Source organism: Manis pentadactyla, chromosome 2, assembly GCF_030020395.1.
Source record: "Manis pentadactyla isolate mManPen7 chromosome 2, mManPen7.hap1, whole genome shotgun sequence".
Taxonomy (NCBI): Eukaryota; Metazoa; Chordata; class Mammalia; order Pholidota; family Manidae; genus Manis; species Manis pentadactyla.
The window spans coordinates 183,257,532-183,277,423 of NC_080020.1; the positions used below are offsets into that span (position 1 = coordinate 183,257,532).

Here is a 19,892-nt window from a genome sequence, read left to right on the forward strand (position 1 = left end):
TATCTTAGTTTTTTGACCAATAAATGAATGATATACTCATCTTTGTGACCTTCACCACTTTGTCTCCTTTATTTCACCCCAGAATCCCCATCAGCAGATGACCTGTCCTCCTATTTCATTTAAATACATCATATATACATACAAACACAAAAAGCCACCAGCCGAACTCCTTACCCAGTGATTCACCTATAAAACTGTTCAAAGAGAGAACTACCCAATCAAACACATGACTGAAGAACTGACCCAGAATGTTGCACAGATATAAAGTGATAAAAATATTTTAAAACAAGGTAAAAGACATGGAAGATAGACTGAAAAGCGTATAGACCTCATAAAAGTTCAAAAAGTTCCTAACAGTGAAAACGGCAGAGGAAATACTTAAGAGATAAGATTATAAATATTCCAGACTTGAAAAAAGGTAGGAGTCCTTAGATAGAAAATAAATATTAATGAACAAGATAAATAAAAATGAATCTATATCTATATACCCTGCAATCAAACTACAGTACAGCAAGAATAAAGAAAATAACAAAGAAAAGAACAGTTACCAAAAAATGAGTAATTTTACTTGACAGCAACTTCTCATTAGCAACGATAGAGCCCAAAAGACAAAGACAATAATGATCTTCAAGTTGCAAAGGGAAAATAGCTGCCACCCTCAGTTTTATGCTGGCTAACCAGCCATTTAAGAAACGGTTTTAGACATCAAAAAACTGAGTTTACAATATATCCCAGCTAAATAAGGAAAGAAGTAGGATGCAAGAAGCAACATAAATATGGTAAAATGTTAATGTTTGTTCATTTTAGCTAGTAGAACCCAAAGAAAAACTGGACAAAAAAAACAAGAGGAAGGTTCCAAAAATGAAACTATTTGACTAAGGAGCCACCTAAACAAATGTTTCTGTTGGTGACAGTAACCAGCATAATATAAATAGAAAAATGGTGGTTCTCCATCCAAGACAAAGCTTAGTTTCTGAGGAGCATCAGGCTTTAAAGACAACTGTAAACTAAAACCAGTAGCTTGCTTTAGTGAGTCTTCCCAGAGTAAGATGTTGGGAGCAGTAGCCAAATGCAGAAGTACTAAATTACAGGTGAAATAGAAAGTTTCTATGAAATATCAAAGTGCTAATCTAAGAACCTGTACCAACTGAGAAACAAACAAAACCTTGTTAAATACACAGAGAAGTAGAAGAGCACAAAGGACAGTGAAGATGGGGAGTGGTATGGCAATGTGATGATCTGGGGAGAGGGTATAATCAATGCTGGCAGCCAACAAGTGTAAGCTACCTCATTTGAAAGCACTGGTGCCTTGTTGGAACATTTTACCTAGATCACTACATCTCAACATCCCCAGCCCAACCTCAACTCTTAATTATATTTATACAGTACTTCTTTAGAAATGTTATAAAATCTAACAGGTTTTCCTTTTTTATTATCCTGTTTTGGCTCCTCATACTCAATGTACTACAAACTGGCATTTGCAGGTTGAATTTGACAGATTTATTTCACCGTAATAGTATTCCACTTTATTTTAGTTTGAATTTAAACTTAAAAAAAAATTCTTACTTAAATGCCTTTATACAAGGTCCATGATGTCCAAATTACTAGAGCCTCCAACACTATCAACTGCTTCACACCTGAGCAGCTTGACTCTTTTTAAAAAGACAGATCTATCTATCCATATAGAAAGGTGTCTATACCTTTCTAGCTATATAATGTGCAAATATGTGAATACATATTCCTTCATTTTCTTCACATCTTCGCATGTTCTAACTTTTTTTAAAACTTTCTATCTCCCAACCCCTCCCTTCCTACCTGGTAAACTCTTAATTCATCACTTCCTCTGTTGAACATTTCTCATTTCATTTCCACCTCTTTCCGTATGCCAAACCTCAGGTAGACTGCTCCTTCTACCATATTCTCAGTAATACTCCAGACATACCTCTATTTTTATATTCCATATGCCTGATATTACAATATTTGCTATTATTTGTATCTCTTCCACTAAACTGTGCTTCTTTATCAACCAAAGCTTATTTTTGTATTCCTAGCAACTAATAAGAATCTGGTACAAGCGTGCAGCTCAATGAACATTTGCTACTGAACGAAACTTAAGTTTTATGTGGGAATTGTCAGTTGATCAATTATCATTGATGAGGTCCAACTAAAGCCAGGAGCTATATAATTCATCCTCTCTGCAGTTTATTTGAGCTTTGCAGGGCTCTTCACCTTAGCTGCACATTGTAACCTCCTGGGAAGCTTTAAAAAATACTGATGTCTAAGTTCCAGTCCAGAGAATCCAGTTTAATTGGTCTAGTGCAGTTTTTTTAAAATTCCACAGGTGATTCTAATGTACAGCCAAAGTTGAGAACCAGTTTTATAGGGAGAGTGATAAGCAATCCCCATGCCTCCTGACTTGATTAGCTGAGATAGCGCTGAGGGTGTCACCCCCTCCTCAACACTGCCCTAGTGCCACCTGCACTTTGCCTCCTTCTAATTCGGCCTGCCAGCACCTTCCTCCTCTCAACCCATTTTTATCTCACTGCTTCAGAAGAGGGGAGCCTTTTGCCATAAAAAATCAGGAAGGGTGGTCTCGTAATCTATATGCCTGAAATTCCAAGAAAGTAAATTGAACATAAGTGACTTATTTGACAATGTCCCCAGAGATGGCTAAATTTCTTGTGATTCTAAGTCATGTCCCATTTTTTAAATGTCTTCACTAGCAATCAGTTTACCTTTATATTGTCAGATGCAAAATGAGTCACAGCATTCTAAATTACGAACTGTGCTGTGAGTTATTATTTTCAATAGCAAAATACTAATAGCCACACAATTAACTGGTCACAATTAATATTTTAAACATTCATGAAAAGAACCATTAAATACTTATCTGCCCCTAAGTGGCCAGGAACAGCAATTGTGAGAGTTTTACCCAACTACCAAAGAACCTATAATATACAACTTCCTATCAAAAAAAGTCAAGACAACCTTATAGAGCCCAGGTTTCAAAGAGAATTCAACAATCACATATTTAACATTTTTATCTCATCACCTAAGTAACCAGGTAACCCTACACATAATACATACACAGACATATAAATACACGTACGAAAATACTTATACATAGATATTTATACGCATACACATAAAATGTAAACACAGACACACTTCTTGTGAAATCTACCTAAAGAGTATCACTGGCTAATTTGAAGCCTTTTGATGGGCTTATTCAGGGACAAAAACTTTGAAATTTAACACCTACCCTACCCCCACAAAGTCCTTAAAAAGAAAACAAGTTGAAATTGAAGGTTGCAAGACTTGTCTCAAATTATGGTTCTAATGTTATAATCTGGAGAGGAGGTAGGAGGGGAGGAAAGGAGTGGAAAAAGTAAAAGAGAAAAGAGCTACAATAAATCAGATTATAAAGCAGTAAATTGTACCTGTCTTTAGTCTGCAGTTGTTTTGTGCCTTCCTTGTTGCCACCAGTGAGCCACAATACATCAAGGTAAATTTAAAGTAAAACATTTCTGGCTTAAATTTAGACTCCACTCCCATGTCTATCACATATGTGAAGTGGGACTAAAAAAAGTAGTGAGAAAAAATGCAAAACGATCACACGAAAACCTGTCTTATTACTTTACAGAATCATAAGCATTCAACAATGAATGCCATTTATGTTCTTGGCACTGTGCTGAGCAATGGAGATACAAAGATGAAAGAAGACAAGCCCTGATTTTCTCTCTGGAAACTTAAAATTGAGCAGGAGATAGACAATTAAACCAACTACCCAATCCAGGTACAACCTTGGAGAACACAGAGAAATAAAAAGACCTTACCCAGAGAAGGCTCTATTTACAAATAGCTCAAGAAACATGCACACTGACAAAAAGAACCTGCCCATTACTTGATTTGCAATTACTTGATTTGGAATTTTGGGGGGAAACCCCATAATTTACAACACTTTAAAGTCTGACAAAAGATGAGTGACTAATTATATTACATTTGTCTACTAGAAAATTACAGAGCCATTAAAAATATCTTCCAAGAACACTTATATGCATGAGACAGTGCTTGGGATATTATGTTAAGTTTATTTAATACAAGTTTTAATTTTTTTCTATACTACATAAAAGAAAACACCAGGAGGAAATGTCTCAAAATGCAAACTGGGGTACTATAAGGAAACAAAATTACATGCCACTTTAAGAATATTCTTTTCTGTACTTTCTACAGTGCATTTATATTACTTTATGCTAGAGAGTTATTTAAATGTGCGAGGAAGTTATTTAAAATTTAGAAAACACCTAAGTTTGGAATTAACTATGAAAAGAGTTTAATTTTTTAAATTTCACTGGATTAAAGAGCTTGCCAATAGCTAATTAATTTGTTTTCTAAGTCAACAGAAGTGGAAGGGGCTGTGTTCTTTGTCTTAAGTTAACAAAAATGTTCCTCTAGGTTTGAGCTGGCCCTAGGCAAAATTCTGAAACAGGCCTACTTGACTCTGGCATCCTCCCCTCCTTTATTTATAGCCCCTTCAAGTCCTGGCCAGTCTTCCTTGGGTATAAAAAGTCAATATGGAGGAATTTACCCTAAGAATGCAGAAGCCCCATTTGAAAAACACATATGCACCCCTATGTTTATCGCAGCACTATTTACAATAGCCAAGAAATGGAAGCAACCTAAGTGTCCATCAGTAGATGAATGGATAAAGAAGATGTGGTACATATACACAATGGAATATTATTCAGCCATAAGAAGAAAACAAATCCTACCATTTGCAACAACATGGATGGGGCTAGAGGGTATTATGCTCAGTGAAATAAGCCGGGCGGAGAAAGACAAGTACCAAATGATTTCACTCATCTGTGGAGTATAAAAACAAAGGAAAAACTGAAGGAACAAAACAGTAGCAGAATCACAGAACCCAAGAAAGGACTAACAGTTACCAAAGGGAAAGGGACTGGGGAGGGTCGGTGGGAAGGGATTGATATGTGAATTAAGGGGCATTACGATTAGCACACATAATGTAGGTGGGGGGGTACAGGGAAGGCAGTATAGCACAGAGAAGATAACTAGTGATTGTATAGCATCTTACTATGCTGATGGACAGTGAGTGTAATGGGATATGTGGTGAGGACTTGATCACAGGGCGAATCTAGTAACCAGAGTTGCTCATGTAATTGTATGTTAATGATATGAAAATTTTTAAAATTTTAAAGAAAAGTTAAAAAGAAAAAGTCAATATGGTACTCCATTATGGCCCAAGCAAATACAATATGACAAATGCTTTTCAGATGACTCATTCTCTTCTACATCAGTTAAAATTCTTCTTTCCCCAGGATAAGTATATCTTAGGATGGTATTAAAAGAAAAGAAATCTGGGAAAACAATTTCTATTAATTTAGAAGATTTGAATTTGTAAAAGAAAACCTTTCTAAGACAACACTGCATGGAGGAAAGAATACTACACTGAAGGTTAGGAAACTTGTTTTTCCTAGTTCCAATACTGAGTGACCTTAGCACTTAGTGACCTCTCCATTTCTCTGAGACTATTCCGTAATTTACCAAATGAAGACACCACACTAAGCCCTCAGCTAGTTCTAAAACACTATGTTCAATGACTATACGATTAAATGACTCTAACTGGTTAAATATTTGGTGGTTTAGCACCAAGTAAGTAAATCAGGAATAGGATAAAGCCTTTGTGACATGGAATCATTTGCCTCCTCTTTTCTGGTATCTAGAGGTAGCTATTATCAACAACTGAATAATATTATGAAAGGGAAAGCAGTGTTTTTTTAGCAGAGCAATAAACTGACCACCAAAAAGTCATACTCCATGTCCAAAACATAGTGTTAATTCTATGAGCTGCTGCAAGAAGTCCCTCAACCCCACCCCACCCAACAATAACCACCACCAAGATGGCAATGAGATGGAGCCAAATGATACTTCTCACCACTGGAATGTGAGAAGTGATTGGTGTAACTTCTGGAATAAAATAGATAATAAACAAGTATGCCTTTTCCATATCAGTTGAACAGAGAGAATTCCAGAACACAGAGGAGGACAGAGTCATAAGACAGATGATGTCTGGACCCCTTAATGACCACATGGAAGGCCAGCCAACCTGGAAAACCCTTCCTAGACTGAGAAGTGAGGAAGAACTAAACTTTTATTAGGTTAAACCACTTATATTTCTGGGGGTGTCTGCTACAGTAACTCCTCAACATTCTAGAAAATTCAGTAAATTAAAAATATACATATCTAACAATAAAATAGTCTGTCTTACAGAAACTTACATTGCAAAGTGCTGAGACCATATTTAATCTTCTATGTCCCACTGGTTTTCATTTATACGAAATCAATGTTTTCAAAGATAAAAACTATACCTCAAAACTTGTTAATTAATATTTAAGCCTCTAAGCTTTCCCTAAATTAAAAACAGTAAGTCTTTAAAATACAAAAAGTACAATATATTCCTATCACCAGAGACTCCAAGATAAGCTTACAATAAGAAGAAGAGAGCTTAAAACATTAATCCTGAAGTTAATGTGAATAGACACTTCACTAAATAATAAGGTTATTCTTTTTAGGTGAAAGGGCTCTTAGCAGTAACTAACCATTTCATGGTGGGATGTTGTGAATATTGAAACAAAAGGAGGGAAACTGTCTCATCAAGAAATACTCAAACTTTACTATTTCTCAAGTAATTATTTTTATCCTCCAGTAGGTACATCTGCCTCCTACTGTACTATCACTGCTGCAGCTCTAGTTAATTATACTCCTTTATGCTTACTTCACAAGAGTTATTTAGCACACTGTAATAATTAATTCAATAGGAAAAAAATTATTCAAGACAAAGTACACATATATAGGATATATTTCTTTTCTGTAAAAATGAAAGGACATCTTTAATAATAAGAGATGTAAATCTTTGTCACTTATATAAATTTTGTCTTTTAAATTGTTTTTGCACCCTTCTACCATCTTTAAAATATTTTCAAAGATTGATTACTTTGGGATAAAAATATTTAGCTGGTGATACATATGGTCTTTTATTGAGAGGTATTTCTAATAAATCATTATTTAGGGATAGCACCATTCAAAATGAAGAAGTGTAGTTTGGCATACTTGAACTGAGTACACTTTCTGACAGATCATAAAAAAATACATACTCATACTTTTTTCTTTTTGCTGTAGTATTCAACAGTATAAAGGGTTTTTAATATAAAGATAATTCTGAGACAAATAGTATTCTAATCACCACTGCTGTATCATGTGTGCAATATTGGTCTTCCCAAATAATACTTCTTACTTTAATGTTTTATAAAATCTCCCATAATCCTTCCTTTAATTTAGCAAATTATTTCTACATGTATTTTTCTAGTCTTGTTGGAACAAATTTCATATGTCACATAAACATTAGCATTTCCAGTTATACTAACATATATATTTGTATATATTATCTTTTAGTAAAATATACATATATATATTACATATATATTAGTATATCTCACATACATTAGTATTTCCAAGTACCTGGCTGCCTGGAACTGAGGTTAATAGGAAAAAAAAAAAAAAAGAAAGAAAACGATACACTGCTCAGACCATTCCTCAGCCCCTTCAAACAATCGTATTCACCATCTCATCCCAACACACTTCTGCAGTTGCATGTTTGGATGATTAACAAATTTGTCTGTCTTGTTTCTGTCTGGCTTTAAGGTTCTCAAGAGATTTCCTAGTATTCTCAAGGCATTTATTGGGAAGGAGGCAAGTAAACAGAATATGATGGATAAAAGAATCATATAAAGGCAGACAGATCTAGGTTTGAGTCTGATTTCCTTTCTTTTGATTGTACTGTCTATGCCTTAATAGGTTCCTCATCTGTGAAATTAGAACCTCATAGGACCAATCTAGAGATCAGTTAAAACAACACAAGTAAAATCCTTAGCTCAGGGCCTGGCTTTCAGCAAATTCTCAAACTATATTAGCAGCCATCCTTTATGTATGCACAGGGCTTTCAAATAGCTTTGTACAGTCTCCCTCTTAAAAGTGAACAATGAAAGATAATCTGTGGAAAGGTTCTAATATAAAAGGCAAGTGGCTAAAAAAGGGAAAAAAGGAACTTGAAAGAAACCAAAGAAATATAAAAGATATTATACCCATGAAAAATATGAAAGGAAAATTTTAAGAATAAGAAAGCATTCTGAAAATTATGTCATTTTTCATTTAGGAAATCAAAAATGAAGAGTTGGAGATAAAGTTAAGGAAATTATCCATATCTAGAATAAAGTAACAGAAATGTTAAATAGAAAAGACAAGAAGTTTAGATCCAGAAGTTAAATATCAGACTAATCCCCCAGGATGACAATAAAAAAGGTCTCAAAATATCACCTATGCCACAGGCCTAAAAAGAAACCATCACAAATGAAGCAGAACACTAGAGGGCTCCAGGGGAGAATATGATGAATCACCATGTTCAACTGTTTCAAGAGGGATTTTGAGAGACTGCTGAAACTTTTAGGAATAATCATAAATGGAGAAAACAAAGGCAAAAAATATACAAAGAAAAATTAAAAGAAAGGAAATGTGATCATGATACCATGGGATTCAGCCGTAAACAACACTAAATCAAAACAATGAATTCTAAACTAACTCTGGTAGAGCTGATTGTGGAATGGGAAGGATAGGGAGTACAGGACAAGGGTACTTCTGTGAGGAGGTACTAAGAGCTAAATCCTCATCTATCCCATGAAGAAGCTGATACATAAAGTCTAAAGTCAGGAAGGTAACAATGACAATAGCAACAAAGGTCCGTTATCTCACAACCATTCACGACAACCAGGAAGGCTAAAATCAAAAAGTCAGATACTAAGTGTTGGTAAAACCAACAGAATACGTTTCAATATTTGGTTTAAATAGATTAAAGAATATTTAATCAATTAGTAATTATTCTTGGAAGTATGATTTTTTCAGACGCAGGAAGAATGTCACTATAATTGAGCTTTTTATTAAAAATTTATAAAAGCAATATAAGAAAAAGTTATCAAATATATACATATGTGGTAAATGAGAAAAATAAATGTTTTAATGTTTTATTATTTAATGTCATTTACTTATAAACTGGAATAATGTTTCAATGACATTAGCATAATCAGAATCAAAGACTGCTGTATCTCAGAAAGAGGCAGAAATGAAATAATGAGCTCTAGAAAAATCAGGCTGGATGACTCAAAGAGGAGCTCCAGTGAGAACGAAGATACTGGTGTCAAAGACAAAAAGAGTTTGAAAAAAATTGCTTTAGGAGAAGCATGTGAATTAATGCAACATGTGCTCCTAAACTGAATCTTGAATCAGAAAAAAAATTTTTCTCTTGATATAAAGGACATTGTTGCAAAAGTCGGTAATATCTGAATAAGGTCTGCATTAAATAATAGCACTACTTCAAAGTTAATTTCCTGTATTTGAAGATTGTGTTGAATTTATGTAAGAAATTTTCTGAAGGGTTTCTTGGAGGATTAGGATTAGGGAAAAAGAGTCATCACATCCACAGTTTAATTTCCAATTAGCCAGAAAAAAACAGTATGCACACGCATATGCACACATATATCTATACACACATAGAGAATGATAAAGCAAATGGGGAATCTAGGAGAAAAGTATTTGGGGGTTCTATGAACTACATTTGTAATTTTTATATATCTGAAATTATAAACACCAATTTAAAAAAAATAAAAACTTAGTATCTTGTGAAATTTATTGGAATTTACTAATTTTTACATATATTTAATTTTATACACTGAGACTTTAAATATGAATGGATAAGAATTTCAAGATGGTGGCATGAGTAGGGTGGCGGAAATCTCCTCCCAAAACCACATATATATTGAAAATACAGCAAATACAACCATTCCTAAAAGAGTGACCAGAAGATACAGTACACAAGCCAGGCTCATCTGCGAGAACCCAACATGTCATGGAAAAGTGTAAGATACAAAGCCGTGACCCAGCGGGACACAAACACTCCCCACACCCCAGCTTACCAGGGCAGTGGGGAGGAAAAGAGTCAGAGTGGGTAGGAAGTAGAAGCAAAGAACTGCTAAATAACCAGCCCTAGTAATCTGCCCCGGGAGCACAGACACACATTACATGGTGCACTGGATATTAGAGGAATGGAAAAGCAAAATCTGAGATTAAGACTGTGAACAGATTCCCAAAGCCGGCTGCCCTGAGACAAAAGGAAAGCAGGCACTTTAAAAGTCTTGAAGGGACAAGGGTTTAAATGGTCTTGGCACACTCAGCCCAGAAGGCTGGAAACTTTAAGGACCATCAGGCACCCTAACCCCATGGGTGGCAGTGCAGCTCTCAACCCCCTCACAGTGGTAATCAGCCTGCCATTGCTTCCCCCTCACCCCCACCAGCACTGCAGGGAAACCAGCTAATCTGCCTCTGCTGCAGAACAGCCAGGAAGAAGCCATGCCTACAGCAACCACACAGCATAACACAGAGACTTCTCCTTGTGTGCAGCTAACCAGCTGACCCAGATGCTCCTCCCTGCACACGGTTGACCTGCACAGACAGCAGAGATGGGCACAGAGTCCAGGAGGCACAAAGGGGTTTTGTTCTTACAACAGAACATACGCTGCTCACCTGCAACCCCTGCCAGTGCTCAAGGCAATCCCGAGGGAAACCCTGCCCATGGCACCTCAGGGGATTAACCCAGAGACTGCTCCCTGCACACAGTTGACAGGCACAGCAAGCGAAGACAGGCGCAGAGTCTGGAAAGCATGAAAGGGCTTTATTCTCGCAGCAGAATACAAGCCACTCACCTGCAATCCCCACCAGTGCTCTAGGGCATCCCAAGGGCAGCCCTGCCCATGGCACATCAGGAGATTAACCAAGAGGCTGCTCCCTGTGTATGGTTAACCAGCACAGACAGCAGATACAGGCAAGGCAACCAGCAACAAGGAAGGGACTTTGTTCTCCCAGTTGACACAGCTGCCACTCACAGGACACCACTCCCATCGCTATGAAAAGGCAGAAGAACTTTGTTCAGTCCAAAATCTAGCAAACACCAGAGAGAGGGCTTGGTAAGACTGCTATTACCAATCTTCCAGAAAAAGAATTCAAAATAAAAGTCATAAGCATGTTGATGGAGCAAGAGAGACATATTCAGGAGCTAAGGGGAGAATTTAGGAGGGAGACAACAGAAATGCAACAAACAATGGAAGGATTTAAGAGCAGACTGGATGAGGTGGAAGAGACTGTTAATGGAATAGAAATCAGAGAACAGGAATACAGAGAAGCTGAGGCAGAGAGAGATAAAAGGATCTCTAGGAATGAAAGAATATTAAGAGAACTGTGTGACCAATCCAAATGGAACAATATTCACATTATAGGGGTAACAGAAGAAGAAGAGAGAGAGAAAAGGGATAGAAAGTATCTTTGAAGAAATAATTGCTGAAAACTTCCCCAATCTGGAGATGGAACTAGTCTCTCAGACAACGGAAGCCCACAGATCTCCGAACAAAAGGGACCCAAGAATAACAACACCAAGACATATAATAATTAAAATGGCAAAGATCAAAGACAAGGACAAAGTACAAAAAGCAGCCAGAGAGAGAAAAAAGATCACCTACAAAGAAAAACCCATCAGGCTATCATCAGACTTCTCAACAGAAACCTTACAGGCCAGAAGAGAGTGGCATGATATATTCAATGCAATGAAACAGAAGGGCCTCAAACCAAGAATTCTGTATCCAGCAAGATTATCATTTAAATTTGGAGGAGGGATTAAACAATTTCCAGGTAAGCAAAAGTTGAGGGAATTTACCTCCCACAAACCATCTCTACAGTGAATTATAAAGGGACTGCTCTAGATGGAAGTATGCCTAAGGCTAAATATCTATCACCAGAGAAAATACAACAGCAAATAAAGTAGACTAACCAAATACTAACTAAATGCAAAATAAAATTAGCTATCCACAAAAACAGTCAAGGGAAACACAAAGAGTACAGAATAAAAGACCGAACATATAAAGAGTGGAGGAGGAAGAAAAAGAACTGAGAGAAATAAAGAATCATCAGACTGTGTTTATAATAGTGTAATAAGTGAATTAAGATAGACGGTTAGGTAGTAAAGAAGCTACCCTTGAAACTTTGGTAACCATGAATCCAAAACCTGCAATGGGAATAAATACATATCTATGGATAATTACCCCAAATATAAATGGACTGAATGCACCAATCAAAAGAAACAAATAGAATGGATAAAAAAGCAAGACCCATCTACATGCTACCTACAAGAGACTCACTTCAAATACAAAGACATACACAGACTAAAAGTGAAGGGATGGAAAAAGATATTTCATGCAAACAATTGGGAGAAAAAAAGCAGGTGTGGCAGTACTTGTATCAGACAAAATAGACTTCAAAACAAACAAAGTAACGAGAGACAAAGAAGGACACTACATAATGATAAAGGGGTAGTCCAACAAGAGGATATAACCATTATAAATATCTATGTACCCAACAAAGGAGCACCTACATACGTGAAACAAATACTAACAAAATTAAAGGAGGAAATAGAATGCAATGCATTCCTTTTAGGAGGCCAACACACCACTCACTCTAAAGGACAAATCAACCACACAGAAAATAAATAAGGACACAGAGGCACTGAACAACACATTAGAACACATGGACATAACAGATATTTACAGAACTCTATACCCAAAAACAGCAGGATACACATTATTCTCAAGTGCACATGGAACATTTTCAAGAATACACCACATACTAGGCCACAAAAAAGAGCCTCAGTAAATTAAAAAACACTGAAATTGTTCCAACCAACTCCTCAGATCACAAAGGTATAAAACTAGAAATAAATTGTACAAAGATAACAAAAAGACTCACAAACACATGGCGGCCTGACAACATGCTCCTAAATAATCAATGGATCAATGACCAAATTAAAATGGAGATCTAGCAATACATAGAGACAAATGAACAAACAGCACAATGCCCCAACTTCTGTGGGACACAGTGAAGGCAGACCTAAGAGGAAAGAATATAGCAATCCAGGCCTATTTAAAGAAGGACGAACAATCCCAAATGAATAGTCTAAATTCACAATGATTGAAATTGGAAAAGGAAGAACAAATGAGGCCCAAAATTAGCAGGAGAGAGACATAATAAAGATCAGAAAAGAAATAGATAAAATTGAGAAGAATAAAACAATAGAGAAAATTAATGAAACCAAGAGCTGGTTCTTTGACAAAATAAACAAAATAGATAAACCCCTAGACAGACTTAGTAAGAAAAAAAGAGAATCTACTTACATAAACAGAATCAGAAACAAAAAAGGAAAAATCACAAAGGACATAACAGAAATACAAGGAATTATTAGAGAATACTATGAAAATCTATATGCTAACAAACTGGATAGTCTAGAAGAAATGGACAACTTTCTAGAAAAATACAACCTTCCAAGACTAACCAAGGAAGCAACAGAAAATCTAAACAGACCAGTTACCAGCAATGAAACTGAATTCCTAATCAAAAAACTATCTGAGAACAAAACCCCCAGACCACATAACATAGATTCACTGCTGAATTTTATCAGACATTTAGAGAAGACATAATACCAAAGTTTTCCAAAAAAACAGAAAAAGAGGGAATACTTCCAAACTCATTCTATGAAGCCAGCATCACTCTACAACCAAAAGCCGGCAAAGACTCCACAAAAAGAAAAAACTTCCAACCAATATCCCTGATGAACATAGATGCAAAAATACCCAAAAAAATATTAGCAAACTGAGTTCAAAAATACATCAAGAGGATCATACACCACGATCAAGTGGGATTCATCCCTGGGATGCAAGGATGATACAACGTACGAAAATCCACCAACATCACCCACCAGATCAACAAAAAGAAGAACAAAAACCACATGATCATCTCCATAGGTGGTGAAAAAGCATTTGACAAAATTCAACATCCATTCATGATAAAAACTCTCAATGAAATGGGTATAGAGAATTATTTATTATGTTGAGGGCAAGTACCTGAACATAATAAAGGCCAGGCCATATATGACAAACCCACAGCCAACATTATACTCAATTGTGAGAAGCTGAAAACTTTTCCCCTAAGATCAGGAACAAGACAAGGACACCCACTCTCCCTACTTTTATTCAACATAGTACTGGAGGTCCTAGCCATGGCAATCAGAAAACACAAAGAAATAAAAGGCATCCAGATTGGTAAGGAAGAAATCAAGCTTCCGACTGTTTACAGATGACATAATATTGTACATAGAAAATCCTAAAGAATCCACTCCCAGGAGGCGGAGCCAAGATGGCAGCATGAGTAGGACAGTGGGAATCTCCTCCCAAAAATATATATATTTTTGAAAATACAACAAATACAACTATCCCTAAAAGAGAGACCAGAAGACACAGGACAACAGCCAGACTACATCCACACCTGGGACAACCCAGCGCCTGGTGAAAGGGGTAACATACAAGCCGCAGCCCGGCGGGACCTGAAGCCCCTCCCCCCAGCTCTCGGCGGGAGGAGAGGAGTAGGAGCAGGGAGGGAGAGGGAGCCCAGGAATGCTAAACACCCAGCCCTAGCCATCCGCACCAGAGCGCAGACACACAGTGCATGCATGGGGTGCTGGAAACTAGGGAAGCAGGACAGTAATACCTGTGAGTGGGTCTCACAGCTGGCGCCTCTGGGACAAAGAAAAGCGAGTGCTTTTTGAAAGTCTTAAAGGGACAGGGACCCCACAACTGGACAGAAGCATCCCGGGCCACAGTCCAGCAGCTGTAAATTCCAGAGAACTACAGGCACACAAACCCCCTGGGCAACAACTCTGAGACCCCTCATGGAGGTAAACAGCCAAACAGACCCCGTCCATTACCCATCCGGGGCCCTGCCATAGCAGAGCAGCAGCCTGAGGCTGGTCACGCCCACAGCAAGGGAGCTTCCTCCATACCAGCTGAGCAAGATACAGAGACCCAGTCTACATGCAATTGCCCAATACAAGCCACTAGGGGTTGCAGTTGTCCCAGTTAAGAAAGGCCAGGAGAAAGAGGAAAAATTCTAGGCTCTCCCAGCTGACAGATGCGTCAATAGCATACCACTGCACCTATCAACATGAAAAGGCAAAAAAATTTGATCCAGAAAAGACTAACCCAGATAGCTTTAACATCTTCTACATCTTCCCCTGAGAAGGAACCTGGGGAGATAGATTTAACCAATCTTCCTGAAAAAGAATTCAAAACAAAAGTCATAACCATGTTGATAGACTTGCAAAGAAATATGCAAGAACTAACGAGGGAGAATACAGAAATAAAAAAATCTCTGGAAGGACTTCAAAGCAGAATGGACGAGATGCAAGAGACCATTAATAGACTAGAAAACAGAGAACAGGAATGCAGAGAAGCTGATGCAGAGAGAGATAAAAAGATCTCCAAGAATGAAAGAATATTAAGAGAACTGAGTGACCAATCGAAATGGAACAATATCTGCATTACAGGAGTACCAGAAGAAAAAGGGAGAGAAAAAGGGATAGAAAGTGTCTTTGAAGAAATAATTGCTGAAAACTTCCCCAAACTAGGGGAGGAAATGGCCTCTCAGACCAAAGAGGTACACAGAACTCCCATGACAAGGGATCCAAGGCGGGCAACACCAAGACACATAATAATTAAAATGGCAAAGATCAAAGAAAAGGACAGAGTATTAAAGGCAGCCAGAGAGAAAAAAAAGGTCACCTACAAAGGAAAACCCATCAGGCTATCATCAGACTTCTCAACAGAAACCTTACAGGCCAGAAGAGAATGGCATGATATACTTAATGCAATGAAACAGAAGGGCCTCGAACCAAGAATACTGTATCCAGCATGATTATCATTTAAATATGAAGGAGGAATTAAACAATTCCCAGACAAGCAGAAGTTGAGGGAATTTACCTCCCACAAACCACCTCTACAGGGCATCTTACACGGACTGCTCTAGATGGGAGCACTCCTAAAAAGAGCACAGAACAAAACATCCAACATATGAAGAAGGGAGGAGGAGGAATAAGAAGGGAGAGAAATAAAGAATCATCAGACCGTGTTTACAATAGCTCAATAAGTGAGTAAAGTTAGACAGTAAGATAGTAAAGAAGCTAACCTTGAACCTTTGGTAACCACAAACTTAAAGCCTGCAATGGTAGTAAGTACATACCTTTCAATAATCACCTTAAATGTAAATGGACTCAATGCACCAATCAAAAGACACAGAGTAACAGAATGGATAAAAAAGCAAGACCCATCCATATGCTGCTTACAAGAAACTCACCTCAAACCCAAAGACATGCACAGACTTAAAGTAAAGGGATGGAAAAAGATATTTCATGCAGACAACAGAGAGAAAAAAGCAGGTGTTGCAATACTAGGATCAGACAAAATAGACTTCAAAAAAAAAGAAAGTAACAAAAGATAAAGAAGGACATTACATAATGATAAAGGGCTCAGTTCAACAAGAGGATATAACCATTATAAATATATATGCACCCAATACAGGAGCACCAGCATATCTGAAACAAATACTAACAGAATTAAAGGAAGAAAGAGAATGCAATGCATTCATTTTGGGAGACTTGAACACACCACTCACCCCAAAGGACTGATCCACCAGACAGAAAATAAGTAAGGACACAGAGGCACTGAACAACACACTAGAACAGATGGACCTAATAGACATCTATAGAACTCTACATCCAAAAGAAACAGGATACACATTCTTCTCAAGTGCACATGGAACATTCTCCAGAATAGAACACATACTAGGCCACAAAAATTCCAGTAAATTCCAAAAGATTGAAATCCGACCAACAAACTTTTCAGACCACAAAGGGATAAAACTAGAAATAAATTGTACAAAGAAAGCAAAAAGGCTCACAAACACATGGAGGCTTAACAACATGCTCCCAAATAATCAATGGATCAATAAACAAATTAAAATGGAGATCCAGCAATATATGGAAACAAATAACAACAACACTAAGCCCCAACTACTGTGGGATACAGCAAAAGCAGTCTTAAGAGGAAAGTATATAGCAATTGAGGCATATTTAAAGAAGGAAGAACAATCCCAAATGAATGGTCTAATGTCACAATTATTGAAATTGGAAAAAGAAGAACAAATGAGGCCTAAGGTCAGCAGAAGGAGGGACATAATAAAGATCAGAGAAGAAATAAATAAAATTGAGAAGAATAAAACAATAGCAAAAATCAATGAAACCAGAGCTGGTTCTTTGAGAGAATAAACAAAATAGACAAGCCTCTAGCCAGACTTATTAAGAGGAAAAGAGAGTCAACACACATCAACAGAATCAGAAACGAGAAAGGAAAAATCAAGACGGACCCCAGAGAAATACAAAGAATAATTAGAGAATATTATGAAAACCTATATGCTAACAAGCTGGGAAACCTAAGAGAAATGGACAACTTCTGAGAAAAATACAACCTTCCAAGACTGACCCAGAAAGAAACAGAAAATTTAAACAGACCAATTACCATAAACGAAATTGAAGCAGTAATCCAAAAACTACCAAAGAACAAAACCCCCGGGCCAGATGGCTTTACCTAGGAATTTTACCAGACATACAGGGAAGACATAATACCCATTCTCCTTAAAGTTTTCCAAAAAATAGAAGAGGAGGGAATACTCCCAAACTCATTCTATGAAGCAAACATCATCCTAATACCAAAACCAGGCAAAGACCCCACCAAAAAAGAAAACTACAGACCAATATCCCTGATGAACGTAGATGCAAAAACACTCAATAAAATATTAGCAAACCGAATTCAAAAATACATCAAAAGGATCATACACCATGACCAAGTGGGATTCATCCCAGGGATGCAAGGATGGTACAACATTCGAAAATCCATCAACATCATCCACCACATCAACAAAAAGAAAGACAAAACCACATGATCATCTCCATAGATGCTGAAAAAGCATTCAACAAAATTCAACATCCATTCATGATAAAAACTCTCAACAAAATGGGTATAGAGGGCAAGTACCTCAACATAATAAAGGCCATATATGATAAACCCACAGCCAACATCATACTGAACAGCGAGAAGCTGAAAGCTTTTCCTCTACGATCAGGAACAAGACAGGGATGCCCACTCTCCCCACTGTTATTCAACATAGTACTGGAGGTCCTACGAATGGCAATTAGACAAAACAAAAACATACAAAGAATCCTGATTGGTAAAGAAGAAGTTAAATTGTCACTATTTGCAGATGACATGATATTGTACATAAAAAACCCTAAAGACTCCACTCCGAAACTACTAGAGCTAATATCAGAATTCAGCAAAGTTGCAGGATATGAAATTAACACACAGAAATCTGTGGCTTTCCTATACACTAACAATAAACTAATAGAAAGAGAAATCAGGAAGACAATTCCATTCACAATAGCATCAAAAAGAATAAAATCCCTAGGAATAAATCTAACCAAGGAGGTGAAAGACCTATACTCTGAAAGATAAGACACTCTTAAGAGAAATTAAAGAGGTCATTAACAAATGGAAACTCATCCCATGCTCCTGGCTAGGAAGAATTAACATCGTCAAAATGGCCATCCTGCCCAAAGCAATATACAGATTCAATGCAATCCCTATCAAATTACCAACAGCATTCTTCAATGAACTGGAACAAATAGTTCAAAAATTCATATGGAAACACCAAAGACCCCAAATAGCTAAAGCAATCCTGAGAAGGAAGAATAAAGTGGGGGGGATCTCGCTCCCCAACTTCAAGCTCTACTACAAAGCCACAGTAATCAAGACAATTTGGTACTGGCACAAGAACAGAGCCACAGACCAATGGAACAGAATGGAGTCTCCAAACATTAACCCAAACATATATGGTCAACTAATATTCAATAAAGGGTCCATGGACATACAATGGGGACATGACAGTCTCTTCAACAGATGGTACTGGCAAAACCGGACAGCTACATGTAAGAGAATGAAATTCGATCACTGTCTAACCCCATACACAAAAGTAAATTCAAAATGGATCAAAGACTTGAATGTAAGTCATGAAATCATAAAACTCTCAGAAAAAAACATAGGCAAAAATCTCTTAGACATAAACATACCTCCCCGGGCAACAGAACATATCTCCCCGGGCAATGGAAACAAAAGCAAAAATGAACAAATGGGACTATATCAAGCTGAAAAGCTTCTGTGCAGCAAAGAACACCATCAATAGAACAAAAAGGTATCCTACAGTATGGCAGAATATATTCATAAATGACAGATCCGACAAAGGGTTGACATCCAAAATATATAAAGAGCTCACACATCTCAACAAACAAAAAGCAAATGATCCAATTAAAAAATGGACAGAGGAGCTGAATAGACAGTTCTCTAAAGAAGAAATTCAGATGGCCAACAGACACATGAAAAGATGCTCCACATTGCTTGTCATCAGAGAAATGCAAATTAAAACCACAATGAGATATCATCTCACACCAGTAAGGATGGCTACCATCCAAAAGACAAACAACAACAAATGTTGGCGAGGCTGTGGAGAAAGGGGAACCCTCCTACACTGCTGGTGGGAATGTAAATTAGTTCAACCATTGTTGAAAGCAGTATGGAGGCTCCTCAAAATGCTCAAAATAGAAATACCATTTGACCCAGGAATTCCACTTCTAGGAATTTACCCTAAGAATGCAGCACTCCAGTTTGAAAAAGACAGATGCACCCCTATGTTTATTGCTGCACTATTTACAATAGCCAAGATATGGAAGCAACCTAAATGTCCATCAGTAGATGAATGGATAAAGAAGATGTGGTACATATACA

General features: G+C 37.2%; 1 protein-coding gene across 10 annotated transcripts in view; it reads right to left on the reverse strand.

The window, feature by feature from the left end:
- The window catches only part of EHBP1 (EH domain binding protein 1), a 445,289-nt gene that overhangs the window by 379,433 nt on the left and 45,964 nt on the right, over positions 1–19,892 (reverse strand). The window lies entirely within an intron of this gene.